The sequence below is a fragment of the Numida meleagris genome, chromosome Z (assembly GCF_002078875.1).
Source record: "Numida meleagris isolate 19003 breed g44 Domestic line chromosome Z, NumMel1.0, whole genome shotgun sequence".
In the NCBI taxonomy this organism is placed as follows: Eukaryota; Metazoa; Chordata; class Aves; order Galliformes; family Numididae; genus Numida; species Numida meleagris.
The window spans coordinates 64,292,624-64,305,651 of NC_034438.1; positions in this window are offsets into that span (position 1 = coordinate 64,292,624).

Sequence of the window (13,028 nt, forward strand, 5' to 3'; positions counted from 1 at the left end):
CATACAAATTTTTACTTTCTTGGCAATTGTATAATAATAAAAATACATAGTGTCATGAGACAAGTACATTCTTTTATTTTAACAAATTGAATGGATTATGGTTTTCCAATTAGAAAAATGTAGATGAATTGGAAATAGATTGTAAAATTATCAATTAAAAGTTGCCCTACCACATGAAATTATCAAAACAAATTAATTAGGAGGTGATATTATAGGCATTTTGTACATTAGATTTTCATCGGCTACAGACTGTATTTTCTTGATGCAAAAATGTTTCTAATGTCAGATTTTTCCAGAAAATTAAAATTCCAATCCTTGACAAGTTCTCTTTTTTTTCTCATCTTTTAAAGCTATAATCTAAATTAAAGAGTTCTGCCAAGCATTTTAGCTGAGTATAAAACTGTAGCAATAGCATTTTTGAAAAGATTTTTAAAGCCAATCATCATAATGTCAACCTTTCAATTGGCTCTTACATATTTAAGAAATGTGCACAGCAGGATCTATCCTTTGTATCACAAAATGCATGCATGGAATCCTTTCAAGGACAGCATAAAGCACTCAGGAACACCCCTTTTCCTTCCTGTGGTGGTTCATCTTCAAAACTAGCACTTTCCTTGAGTGTCTTCATTTTCTGCACAACTTCTTCTGCACATCTTCAATTTTCTGCACAACTGTTTGTCACTTTCATTACTAGATTCACTTAGCAACCATCCAGGAGGAGACTAATAAATTCTCTGTTACTTTTTCTGTTACAGAATTACAGAAATGCAGGCATTGGAAGGGACCTCAAAAGATCACTGAGTCCAACCCCTCACCAAAGCAGGTACCCTACAATAGGTTGCATAGGTAGGCATCCAGACAAGTCTTGAATATTTCCATAGGAGACTCTGCAACTTCTCAGCCTTCTCTTCTCCAGGCTGAAGTGTCCCAGTTCTCTCAGCCTTTCCTCACAGAAAAGATTCTCCAGTCCCTTTATCATCTTTGTGGCCCCCCACTGGACTCCTTCTTTAGTTTGCTTTAGTGTTGACATTTGGAATCTAGTTGTTCCTTTACTAACTTAAGGACACATCCGTAACAAGAGAGAGCATGAATGAATAAGGCAGTCTTTCACCTGTGGTCTGTGAATCTAAGACATCTATGCAAAATTCAGTGATCTTTTATTGTTTGCCATGAATTTGTTTGCCAGAGATTTCTTACTTAAATCAGTGATGTAAATTCAAATACAGACTGAATTTAATGAAGAACAGATTTGTTGTAAACAGAGCATGAGACTGACATTCAGGCTCAATCTGAAGAATGTTTCCTCCTTTAGAGGCTGAAATATATGTTCAAATTTATTTTTCTTCATCTTTCCAAAAATTTTCAGTGAAATTTGGTGCAGATTTGCAAAACATTTATTAAAGTAAAACTAAAAGGAATTTATATATGAAACAATCACATATTGCATGAAAATAGTCAACAACAGTGAAACAAACTCTTTTTGAATTGAAGGGTTTTTCTCTCTTTTTAAATTGAAGTTACTAGCCACTTACTGCAAGATAAGCAGATTGTTCACTTGAGTTGCCATTACAGAATGGACAATGTGAGATGTACTGATAATCTGCAGCTATACAGAACATTTCCAAATGGATGAAGTACTCCTCTGAAATAACTTTTTTAGTGATGTTCTAGACTTTCATGTTCAGCCTCCATTCTCAACAGCATTGCAAAATTTTTGCCTTCTACAGCTAGAAATATGACCAAGTTAGATCTGCTGGCAGGTAGGCTGGTCACCAAATGTACAACTATTTCTTCAGCTTCTATTATTCATTGCGCTGTGGTTAGGCACTTACCTCAAATATTGGCAGGAACTCCTTTTGCCGTATGTATAGAAAACAAACAAAGAAACAAAAATCAGAAAAGGATGGATTCAGAACCAGCACTTAATTTTCACAACGTCAACACAAGCAAGGCCTGTGTAGGTACTATAGAAACACCCAACCTAGCATTACCTTAAGGAATACTGGTAACACAGACGTTGGAGAATGTAAGTCTAAGCATCTGAAGGAAAAAGTTTAGGTAGTGACAGAGCTGTGTAGAAATCAAAGAGAGTTAAAAGTTTGTTTTCCTACACTGTAAGGATATCTCACCTTCTATCAGCAGGACATGCAGAAAAGTTTCAGCTGAAAGTAAAAAAAAAAGTTCAGGACTTCAAAATCAAGAAATGTCCCACACATTTCACATTTATGAAATCCAATGAACCTGATTGAAAGTGCTCAAGTAGAAGTTTATCTGTCATAAATCTAGAAGGATTTCCATGAGAGAAGAACAGGAATAAAGTGGACTTTCTTTAGTTTAGAGGAAAAAAAAGCCTGAGGGAAGAAACTCTAGAAGGCTTTCTGAATATATATGAAATCTGAAAAAAAGAAGTAGGTTTTAATCCATGTCTAGTATGGATCAGAAAGAGCAAATGCAGAATAAAAAGGTAAGAGAGGACAGAGGTATTCCGTTACTGAAATAACTTTCCCAGCTACACAACACTAGATTCCATCCTCCAAATTAAAGTGGTTCTCTGAACATGCTTACTCCATTCTCAATGCTATTGACAGCCTGAGTCCTACATCTTCCATAATGAAAAGTTTGATGAGAGAAAATCAGTATCTCTAACTCTCATAGAAAATATTTGTGCAGAAAATGCAACATATGATAGTAGGAAGTGAAGAACCCCTAGAACAAAGAATGAGCTTCCCTTCTTAGTTAGCAAGACTTGTTATACTCTAAGTACTAGGCTCGGCATGAGACAGCTATCTTGAAAATGAGGACAAAGTCTGTGGTATAATTAGCAACTGCAAGCTCTTAACATATCTCTGCACAAATTCCCAGATATAATGGATAATTAGATGCCCAAATTTTCCCTTCCTATTTATCTTTCTAGAAAACCATTTATTCCTTTTTCAGAATGAAGAGAAAAACATTACTAAGGGAAGCTAACAAGGCTGAAGAATTTAAATCATACAATTGATTCATGGTCTTGTTTTTTTAAGCAGAAGCTGATTTTTATGCAGTACACTCCATTAAATATGTTTACAACTGTCATAGCTCCTTTCTGATAATCATTTGTGAAATCCCCACTACTTACTATTTTTATAGCTCTGCAGATTACTTGTTCTGTTAACACAGTTCTGTTTATTTGTAACTCTATAAAGCTTTGTTAAAATAAAAAAAGAATAAAGTTATTCTTATTTTACTGCAAGGGTAGCATTTCTGTCTGATGCTCCATTCATTGTACAGGGATATCCAAAAGATGGAATTTCTTTGGTGTAGTACATTTGCACAGCTACAGATATATCATATACTGTGTCTGAACATCAAAAGCCCAGTGGGCCAATGGTTCTGAATTATGTGGCAAATTAATGTGTGATAGATTTGAGGGAATAAGTCCAAATGCTTCAACATCCAACACTGGGTGGATATATAGAAAATAAAAATAAATAAATAATGAATAATCAGCTGGCTATATGCATTTAGTAAAGTTCTTCTGCTTGAATTAAGCCTGAATCAAAATCTGTTTCTACACCTTCTTGACTTTATTGATCCTTCAGGTAAAACTGTTTTTTGTGGTTTACTTCAAAAAATCTGAGCTCAAGTTTTGGCACTGATGCAAACTTCTTAGGAAATGAATACTTTTCTAAAGCTATCTCATAACTCGAATTTAAAGTCTATTTCTAAAGTATAGCTTTGATATTTTAAGTTTGTATGAGAAGAACCCAGAGAACCACCAGCTCTGGATGCTCACAGATGTGATTAATGTCACAAAAACCTGACATAGGACATCACCTAAGGTTTAAGTGTGGTTTCTACCTTTATGTGCACACACTTCAGTATGTATATATTTGCTGAAATACAACCAACCCTAGCCTGAAATGCAGTCACTAATTGAAAGCATGCAGAAGTCATTAAGAGTCACTGAAGAAAGACAAGTTATGGATAAGTACTTGAAACAGCGTAATTCAGAGAGTATCTAAAAATGGCCACATTTTTCTGCTTGTCGTTCCCAGATTAGATTCTCAGACACTGTTCATCTCCATTGGAAAAGGAACAACACGGAGGAAAAGATGACTCACAGAAAAAGAGGTTAAATGCTGTTTGCCCATAATATCTTTGTCTTCACACAAAAGGTCAAAACACATTTTCTAGAAACATCTGAATCCCACCAAATATACCATCAGGAAGAGCCATGTGACTGATAATGCTATGTTTTACATGAGAACTCAGCACTGTTGCATAGACATTGAGCCATTTCATGTGGTCTCACATCTTCATTAAATACCTTCAGTACTGAACTACCATCTTAACCTCACCTGTTAGATCCAATCCACTCCATGTTAATACTTACCCACCACAAAGAAAGCAATGCTATTCTCTGGAAGTTTGAGCACTTTCCCAAGGACCATAGCTGCAGCAGACCATTGTGGGCTGGTAGGACTGAGAAATCAGGAGTTCTATCCTGATCCTCAGAAGTTCATGCAAATCAACCATGATATGTAGGTTGCTCTGAAAGTAATGTCTCCTATTTCTTTACATGGAAATAACAACAGATATAAAGAGTGCAGTAACAGTGACAGAGCGAATTCTCAGCTACAAAACACTCATTTTGAATTTAGCAATCTCCATTACCTATGCGTTTTTATCAGTGATGACCAAGAGCCTGCATGCCACGCTTATAAAGATCTGCACCAGCGAGGGGGTGATCCACTGTCGTTGTGGCCACTGAGGAAGTGCACCACCCACCACCTCACTGTGCTCATATCCACTGCTTGGTCTCCATCAACATTCAACAAGCATCAACAAATGTGAACAGATATAATTTTTTCTGCATCGAGGAATTTAGTTACCTTTGCTCCAGACACACTTCCATTTCAGATGCCATTCTATCAGACTGTCTCTCTGCTGCCATTTGTCACATGGTAATAAAATGTAATGGAATATTGGTGCGAAGGTTCAACCTCTTCTGCCATACCATCAACATCCCTTCTGATGTTATGTACCAACAGAATGAAATAGGAGGCATTACTTTTGGAGCAGCCTGCATATCTTTCCATGAGACAAATGGTATCAGTGAGGTGATATCTACCAAATGAAACTCTCCTGGACAGCTCTATTTAGAATGATGCACTTGTGGGAACATTCCCAAACTGTGCTGAAGGGAATTTCAGCCACATACTCAAGAATAAATAATTGCCTTTCAAGCTGATCAAAGCAGAGGTGCCAAGCATATACTGCATTCTATTAATTATTGCTCCTATTCTTTTGCATTCTCTGTATCGTAGTAATTTTTACATCTACAATAATATCATTCCCTAGAGGTAGGCAGCTTACACTGAGACATACTGTGTTTCATTAGCAATGCACTTCTCAATTCTATTGACATCAACTGCCTCCTTATCAAACTTCTGTGCGCATTTATAACTGTTTGAAGTTTGCTATTTGATTTGATTACTGCAAGGTTTTGAACTCCATGAGTAATTCCCTTGCAAACTGTGCAATGACACTCTCACTCCACTGTATAAGATGGCAGAAACTGCATTTAAAACAGCGTTAGACATATGACATACACAAACATTGTAAGCTGATGAATGATACAGATGGGGCAGGGGATACAGGGAGGAAGGCTCCCCTAATCACACCCCAAGGAATGTTCTTACTGAAATGTTATACTGTCTTGCAGTGAAATATAGCAATTATCCTGCTTCTCTTATTTAGAGTTAGTTAGAGATTAGAGTCTTATTTAGAGTTTAGTTAAGCACCTAAGCTAGTCCTTGCACGCTCTTAGAAGAATCCATGCCCGTGTTCTGCACTCAAATATATTATTCTTGTCATTAGAACTTCAGGCTTATAAAGCACATAAGGGACAGATCTGTGTAAGTTTCTGATATGTATTCTTCCAATACAAGTGGCTTCTGACTTCTGCTCCCTATGCAGACAGTTTTTATGCTTCTTCTTGCACAAAACTGTTTAGTTTAATTCATAGCATACACCTGTATCCCCCACACTTCAAACAGTCTTCCTCAGTTCAGACCCAGTTTCCACACCTACGTCATCTTGGAAGCAAGACATTCTGGAGGAAAGCTAGATGCAGATCTTACTGGCCTACCATACAGAGACAAGATTGTCTAGGGATCAGCTGAATAACTCATCCAATCAGTCAGTGCCCAACTCTAATGACAGCATCTAACGAACTCTGACACCACTCAAACTTTCAGAAAAAATACAAAAAAGCCTTAGTTTTATAGCAGCAATATGAATAACTATATTGGTTTCAGACTTAATTGTATCATAAAGCTTAAAATTATTTCACATTACATTAGGCCCTAAGTGATTACTTTCATGAGCCCATACACTTAATTCTGTCTCTGTTCACATCTCACCAAGCATTCATGGGGTTGAAAACTCTGTAAGAGAGAATGTTTACTTAACTCTTGTTAAATGTACCAATCAAATTCCGACCCTATAACATTCTTATTATTAATACCTAGTACCATGTTGTATTATTCCCCGATTAAATCCTTTTTTGTTTAATACAGTATAAAATATTTAAAAAACAAGTCACTATATGACATTTCTGAGAAGCTATTTTAAGGATAATATAGAATGCAGACAACCAAGAGATTCTTTGATTGCAAGAAACACAAGCACCTTCTTTTTTTTAAGATGATGTCACCACATGCTCCTCAAACAAGGAGTGTCATTCAGATATTGATGTTTTACTGAGGTTAGGCATGAGTGAGCACATTGGTTGTCTCAATAATTCTGCTTCATTGACTGATAAATTCTCAAGTGACAAAAATAATTCTGCACAAATGTGAATCCTGCTTTTCAGTAGAAAACTTTGATTTACTACTGTCAGACCTGACCTTATTATCTTAAGGGAAATTCCAAGTACATTTTGAATTGATTTCTCCAGATTCCACTGAAAATGGGGCTTATTAAAGTTTTTAGTTGAGATAGCATAGCCATGAACAACTGTTACGGAATGACAGGCGCAGAATAAGACCATGTGCCTTCCAAGTCTCCAAAATTTCCTTCTCCAAAATTTCCTATTGATTAAATAAATGGAGACATGCCAAATGATTTTGCAGATCTCTTCTGTGATCGATGCCTTCCTAAGAGTGCTTTTTCCAGATTAAAGTTGAAGCACTGCAAAATATTCATAGTGGGCAGCCACCAGATGTCACACAGAATCCTAGACAGATCAGAACAAAAGTTTCTGAGGAGGCCATTACGTAAAGGGTCCACTGTAATACATTCTATCTGACTCACCTTTCTTAGATAGAACTGCCTTAGCTGAGACCTAAGGTTTTTCTACCAGGACTGAAATGTCATTGTGTGAAGAGACTAATGCCAAATATTCTAACACTTCCCATTTGTTTCCATTCAAACACTGTCTAAAGTGTCCCATTTGTTTCCATTCAAACACTGACTAAACTCCCAGAGACTGAACAACTGAGCTCTAGTGCAGATCTTTAGAAGCTTTAGAGTATTTTGAACTGTTTTTGTTTAAGAAACTGTTAAAATGCAAGCAGAACGTTTGCTTTGTTTGCTTAGTTCAAATGAGCAGAGCTAAGGAAAGTGATTTTAAGGAGACTGATCAATGTCAGCTGAGAGACTGAGATAAAGTGGTGTCAGTGCATATAGTAAGTTCATTCTACTTGAACTTTCATAACCAAAAAACTTTCAGTGATAGGCTTCTAAGAGGAGAAAGGAAGGAAAAGAAATATAAATGATTTCTGTGACTAGAAGGCTCCAGGACTTCTAATAAAATTAATAACTTGAGTATTGTGTCTCTTTCAAGACCAAGAAGTAAAGATGGGAGAATGTTTTGTTTGCATGAAGACAAAAACTTTTATTGTCTTATGGGAAATATATCTGGAAGAAGACAGAAAAGCACCTCTGATTGAAGTTAATCATACTACCGGTGTAGCTCAGGTGTGGAAAGCTTATCCAAATGATATAGGAATCTGGAAAATGAAGTTGCTTTATACTGAAAATATCCTTATCAGTGACCTAGGAACATTGTTTGTATTTTCTTTTTCCTCTCTTACTCCTTCCTCTTCTGCTTTTCTATGTTAGACTTAAATCAACTTGATATATGAAATGTCTATGTGACATATTTATGGCAAATTTACTTAGAGTACCAATTTACTTTGAGTAGCACACCAAAAGTCAAAGAGAAAATGGCATGCAACCAATCAGGTTCACTTTTTAATGAGAAAATTGTAACATGAACATGAAACAGGTATAAATCTTTCTCAAGGGCTTATGCTTCTGTCAACATTTCTGGGCATTTCTGAAGAAGTGTTTGGACTTTGCCTCAATGCACTGCTGTCAATGGTAGCCTAGAAATTAACTGCTACTTCGGAACAAGGAAAGAGGAATATAACATGAATTAATATGGATATGCAGGTTAGCACTGAAATGTCAGTGACTATTGATAAATAGATCTCAAACAGCAGTATACCTTCAGGCAGCAAGTGCTGTGGCAATTGCTTAATGAAGATTACACAGAATCACAGAATCATTGGGGTTGGAAGAGACCTCAGGAGATCCAAACTCCTCCTGCTGAAGCAGTTCCCTACTGTAGGTCACACAAGAAAGCATCCAGACAGGTTTTGAGAATCTCCGGAGATGGAGATTCCACAACCTCTCTGGGCAGCCTGTACCAGTGCTCTGTCACCCTCACAACAAAGTATTCAGAAGGAACTTCTGTTTCAGTTTGTGCCCACTGCCCAGTGGTGCTGAGCACGACCAAAAAGAGGCTGGCCCCATCTGCTTGATTCTCATCCTTCAGATATTTAGAAGCATTGATAAGATCTCCTCTCAGTCTTCTCTTCTCCAGGCTGAAGAGTCCCAGGTGTCTCAGCCTTTCGTCATAAAGAAGATGCTCCAGGCTCCTCATCATCTTTGTGGTCCTCCACTGGACTACTGTCCTTTTTGAACTGGGAAGCCCAGAACTGGACACAGTGCTCTAGATCTGGCCTCACCACTGCAGAGAAGAGGGGGAGGATCACGTCCCTTGACCTGCTGGCCACACTCTTTTTAATGCACCCCAGGTACCACTGGCCTTCTTTGCCACAAGAGCGCACTGTTGGCTCATGGCCAACCATCAGTTATACCATTCATTATAGTCATTACAAGAGCCTTGTGCCTTCACCCATACAGTCAGCAATGTTTCCTGACTGGTACAGCTCATTAGCAGGAAAAGAACACATATGGTTATTCTATCTCCACAAAAAAAAGAAATGTATTGATCACGATCAACAGTCTCAAAAGCATTACAGCTTCAAAACACTGACTTAGTGGTGTTTCTTCTAAAAAATGCTTTAAAACACTGCATTAGCCAATCCAAAATATATCTTTCTATCTTTATTGGACAGAAAATTATCTGAAATCATTTCCATTACAAGTCACTGTGGTGACTATAGTGTCAGATAAAAAAAAACACTGCATTTTCAGAAAAGAATCTATATTGCTATGATCCTGTTCTAGTCTTTAACTTGAGCTTTCTAAGTTATCTTGCAAATTGGAGAAAAAAAACGGCAAGATTACAGTGTCTATGAGCTGTTCTAGCTTGCACACCTTCCCCCCCCCTCCCATTACCTATCTCTGGCTTTTTAACACCTACTTGATTGAATAAGCGTTTGAGTGAAAAGCCTGTTACAGAGAGTTTGACAAGCCCAAGAGGAGTACAGAATGGGACCCAAGAGGACAAAAAACTAGTGAAAGGGAATAAGAACAAGAAAGATTGTTAAATTCCTGTGTAACAAAGTAATTCAGGAAAAAAATGTCATAGATTCTATGTCCACTGAGGGTAAAAAAAAGAAAAAAGTTCCTAGATTTAGTCCCGAACAGTCTTTTTATTTATTAAACATGGCATGTTTAGCTAGAGTAACTCCAGCAGAGCCTTATAAGTTTCTCCTTTTCCCTATCTACTGAAACACAGACATAATGCTTAGCTTTCATTAGAAGGCACCAAACACATTACATGTACAATGAAAATATGAATAATTTGTAAAATCAAATAAAAAAACCAATAAAGAATATTTTAGTACGTTTTCTGTAGCATGTAATACCAATGGAAAGGAATATACTTCACTTGCATGGCTACCTGTTCTTTAACTTTAAATTGATAAATATTCACCAATAGTAAAAAGACTACAACTTCAGTTTCAAATGGGTTAAAACTGCTGTTCGAAAGTTATTGAATTATGCAGGAAAAAAGAAATTTATGTAAAGACAAAAATATTTAAAAAACAAAGATATCAAGCTTGGGAATTAGATTATCTTCCTTAGACATTTATTTTTAACGAGGAAAGGAGACAATATTTTTTAAAATCATAATATGAAATGATAGACCACAACCAAAGGAGTACTTCTTTTCTTTCCTTCCTCACTGGTGTATTGTTCTCCATTCCCAGCCTTTTTTTTTTTTTTTTTTGACCAGACTAAGTAACCATGAACACAAGGATACTTAACTGATGACAAATATTAAAATATCTACAGATCCTCAATATAGTGACATAATTTTGCCTGAGGTCTTGTTCGGTTTTTAAAAATCCCTCTCATTCTGTACAGATACAATTATTTCATGAAATTAATAGATCAATGAACTTCTTTAAACCAGAAAATTGATCTGCTGAACTAATTTTTAATGGGAATAAAATCAGAGCACTGAGATTCTCTATCCTATACTAACCCATTTGCTTACATTGATTTCAGACATTCAGTAAAAACCTTGTAAAAGAGATGCCTGTAATGAAGAAAACTAACCATTCACAAAACCAGAAGGACCAGTGAGTGTAATTATAATTCTGCTGGTCTCAGTCTCAGAGATACAAGGAAAGCCTTTGGGCTGCATATATAAACAGCAGTAGTAAGAACTTCTCCAGCACCTCTCAATGATCACAAATAGCTGTTTTCAAAATTTTACCTATCAACTGATTACTTCCCATTGATGTAGATCTTGATTAGATCTGGATTATTTGCAGTGAAAGAGTCTAAAAAGTTTTCATTTCTCATGAGGCAGACTAAGAATGTTTTTTTGTAGTTACTGACTTTGCTGTTTCAACTGATTTATTCACATGCAAAAGAAATGAGGAACTTTTTATCTTTTGACTCAAAAAGAAAAACATACGACTTGAAAACTGCACATACAGAATGTGTTGTACAATTTTTCAGAGGATACATAATGTTTGTAGCCAGGTTGGAAGACATTACTGTGCAAGAAAACTGTTGTTGCCAAAGACTTAACAAATGATCACTGATTTTATACCATCTTCCTGTTCTTATTAAGAAAAAAACAAATGCATCGGTACATTCCTTTTTAATACCAAATCTGGATGAGTCAGCACAAGTATCACTTATTCTAAACATGTTCCCTGGACTGTATCCCAGCTCTTAAGCCTATGTCTGATCTTTGATGAATCAGGGTGAGAACTACAGCGTGTGGGGGTCAGGTGTACGAAGGACATACAGCTCAGCAAAACAGGGCTCAAAATCTCAGTGGTATGTATGAAAACACTGAGGGCTGGAGAAAAAAAAAAAAGGGAATACAACATGGTGTGAAGTTACAGATATGCATCACCTCTGGAGTCACCGTAACACAGTGGGACAGCTTGCATGACCTCTGTGCCACAGTGCATGGGTACAAGCTTTTCAGTGAGGCAAGCAGGGACAAAAAGGGTGGGGTGGCCTCAGCCTGAAAGGGCAGTTGGGGTGTGTGGGGCTTCTCTTAGCCTGCACAAAGAAGGACAAAAAACTGAATTATTCTACGATCCTGTGACTACAGCAAGTAATCAGCTCATCAACACAATACAGACAAAGCTTAAAAATTCAGTAACCTTGGTAATTTCTCTCTAGAAAAAAGAGTAAGTCCACTGCTATTTTTTCTTTGTGTTTAGTAAGCCCCTGTATCAACAACTAACTATTTCACTTCTCATTAGTATTCAAATAAAACTACCGATTCTCAGGGAAATCCTGAAAATAGAGGTGAAAGTGTAAGCTCCTGCCATTACAATGAAGACAACAGAAATCTTCCACAATTGATATTATTGAAATGGAAGAAACGATAAGTTTATTTTTAGTAAAACTAGGTTATAACTTAAGGGTGAGAAACAGCACAGTTGAAAGAAGGTAAGTAAGATTGAGAAATTGTCAGAAGTTGGGGAGGTTAATTTGGCAGGAGGCAGATTTGAATTCAGAGATTTGTCACATCTTGAAAGATATCTCTCATTCAGTAGTTTCCCTCCAGTCTTCAGAGCTGCCACTGTATTCAGAAGTAAACAAGTGTTATTGTGCAGTGACTTCCTGCGACTTCATTAAATTTTCCACTGGGAAGTAGAGTAATAATTAATGTAATGTGAAATTACATTTATTATGGATGTGGAGTGTGCTGTTTTCTTCCTGTTGTAAAAAAAGCAGATCCATATGCGCTGCTAAGAGATATCTCACAAGACACTGTTCTCCTTGGTTCCGACCCAGGACTCATGCAGGATGTGCCTTCCTGATCAAATTAGATTATTTCCATGTCTCTATTCAGTTGTGCATGCAAAAATGGAGACAATACTACTAGTCTTGTTGCTCAGGAAACATGAGTTTTGGTGTGACAAAGCCTTGTGCTGACATGGCAGGTCAAGGTCTTGAGATATATCTGGCCTCGTCTTGGCCTGAGCTATTTTAGCTTACCTAGCTGTGTCAGCAGCTGCCTAGCAGCCAGGCATCCATGATGTGTAGGTTTGCTTTAGTTTTACTTTAGTTTACAGTGATAACAAGTGGTTGTTCTGTGTGGACAGAACCCTCAAGGACTGTGCATTGTACATATGAAAAAAAGAAAATCTAAGAAGAATTTCATACAATCATAGTATGATCAAAGTTAGAAAAGACTAAGATCATCTGGTTCACCTGTCAACCCATTGCCACCATGCCCACTAACCATGTCCCTCAGAGACACATCTATATGTTTCTTGAACACCTCCAGGGATGGTGACTCAACC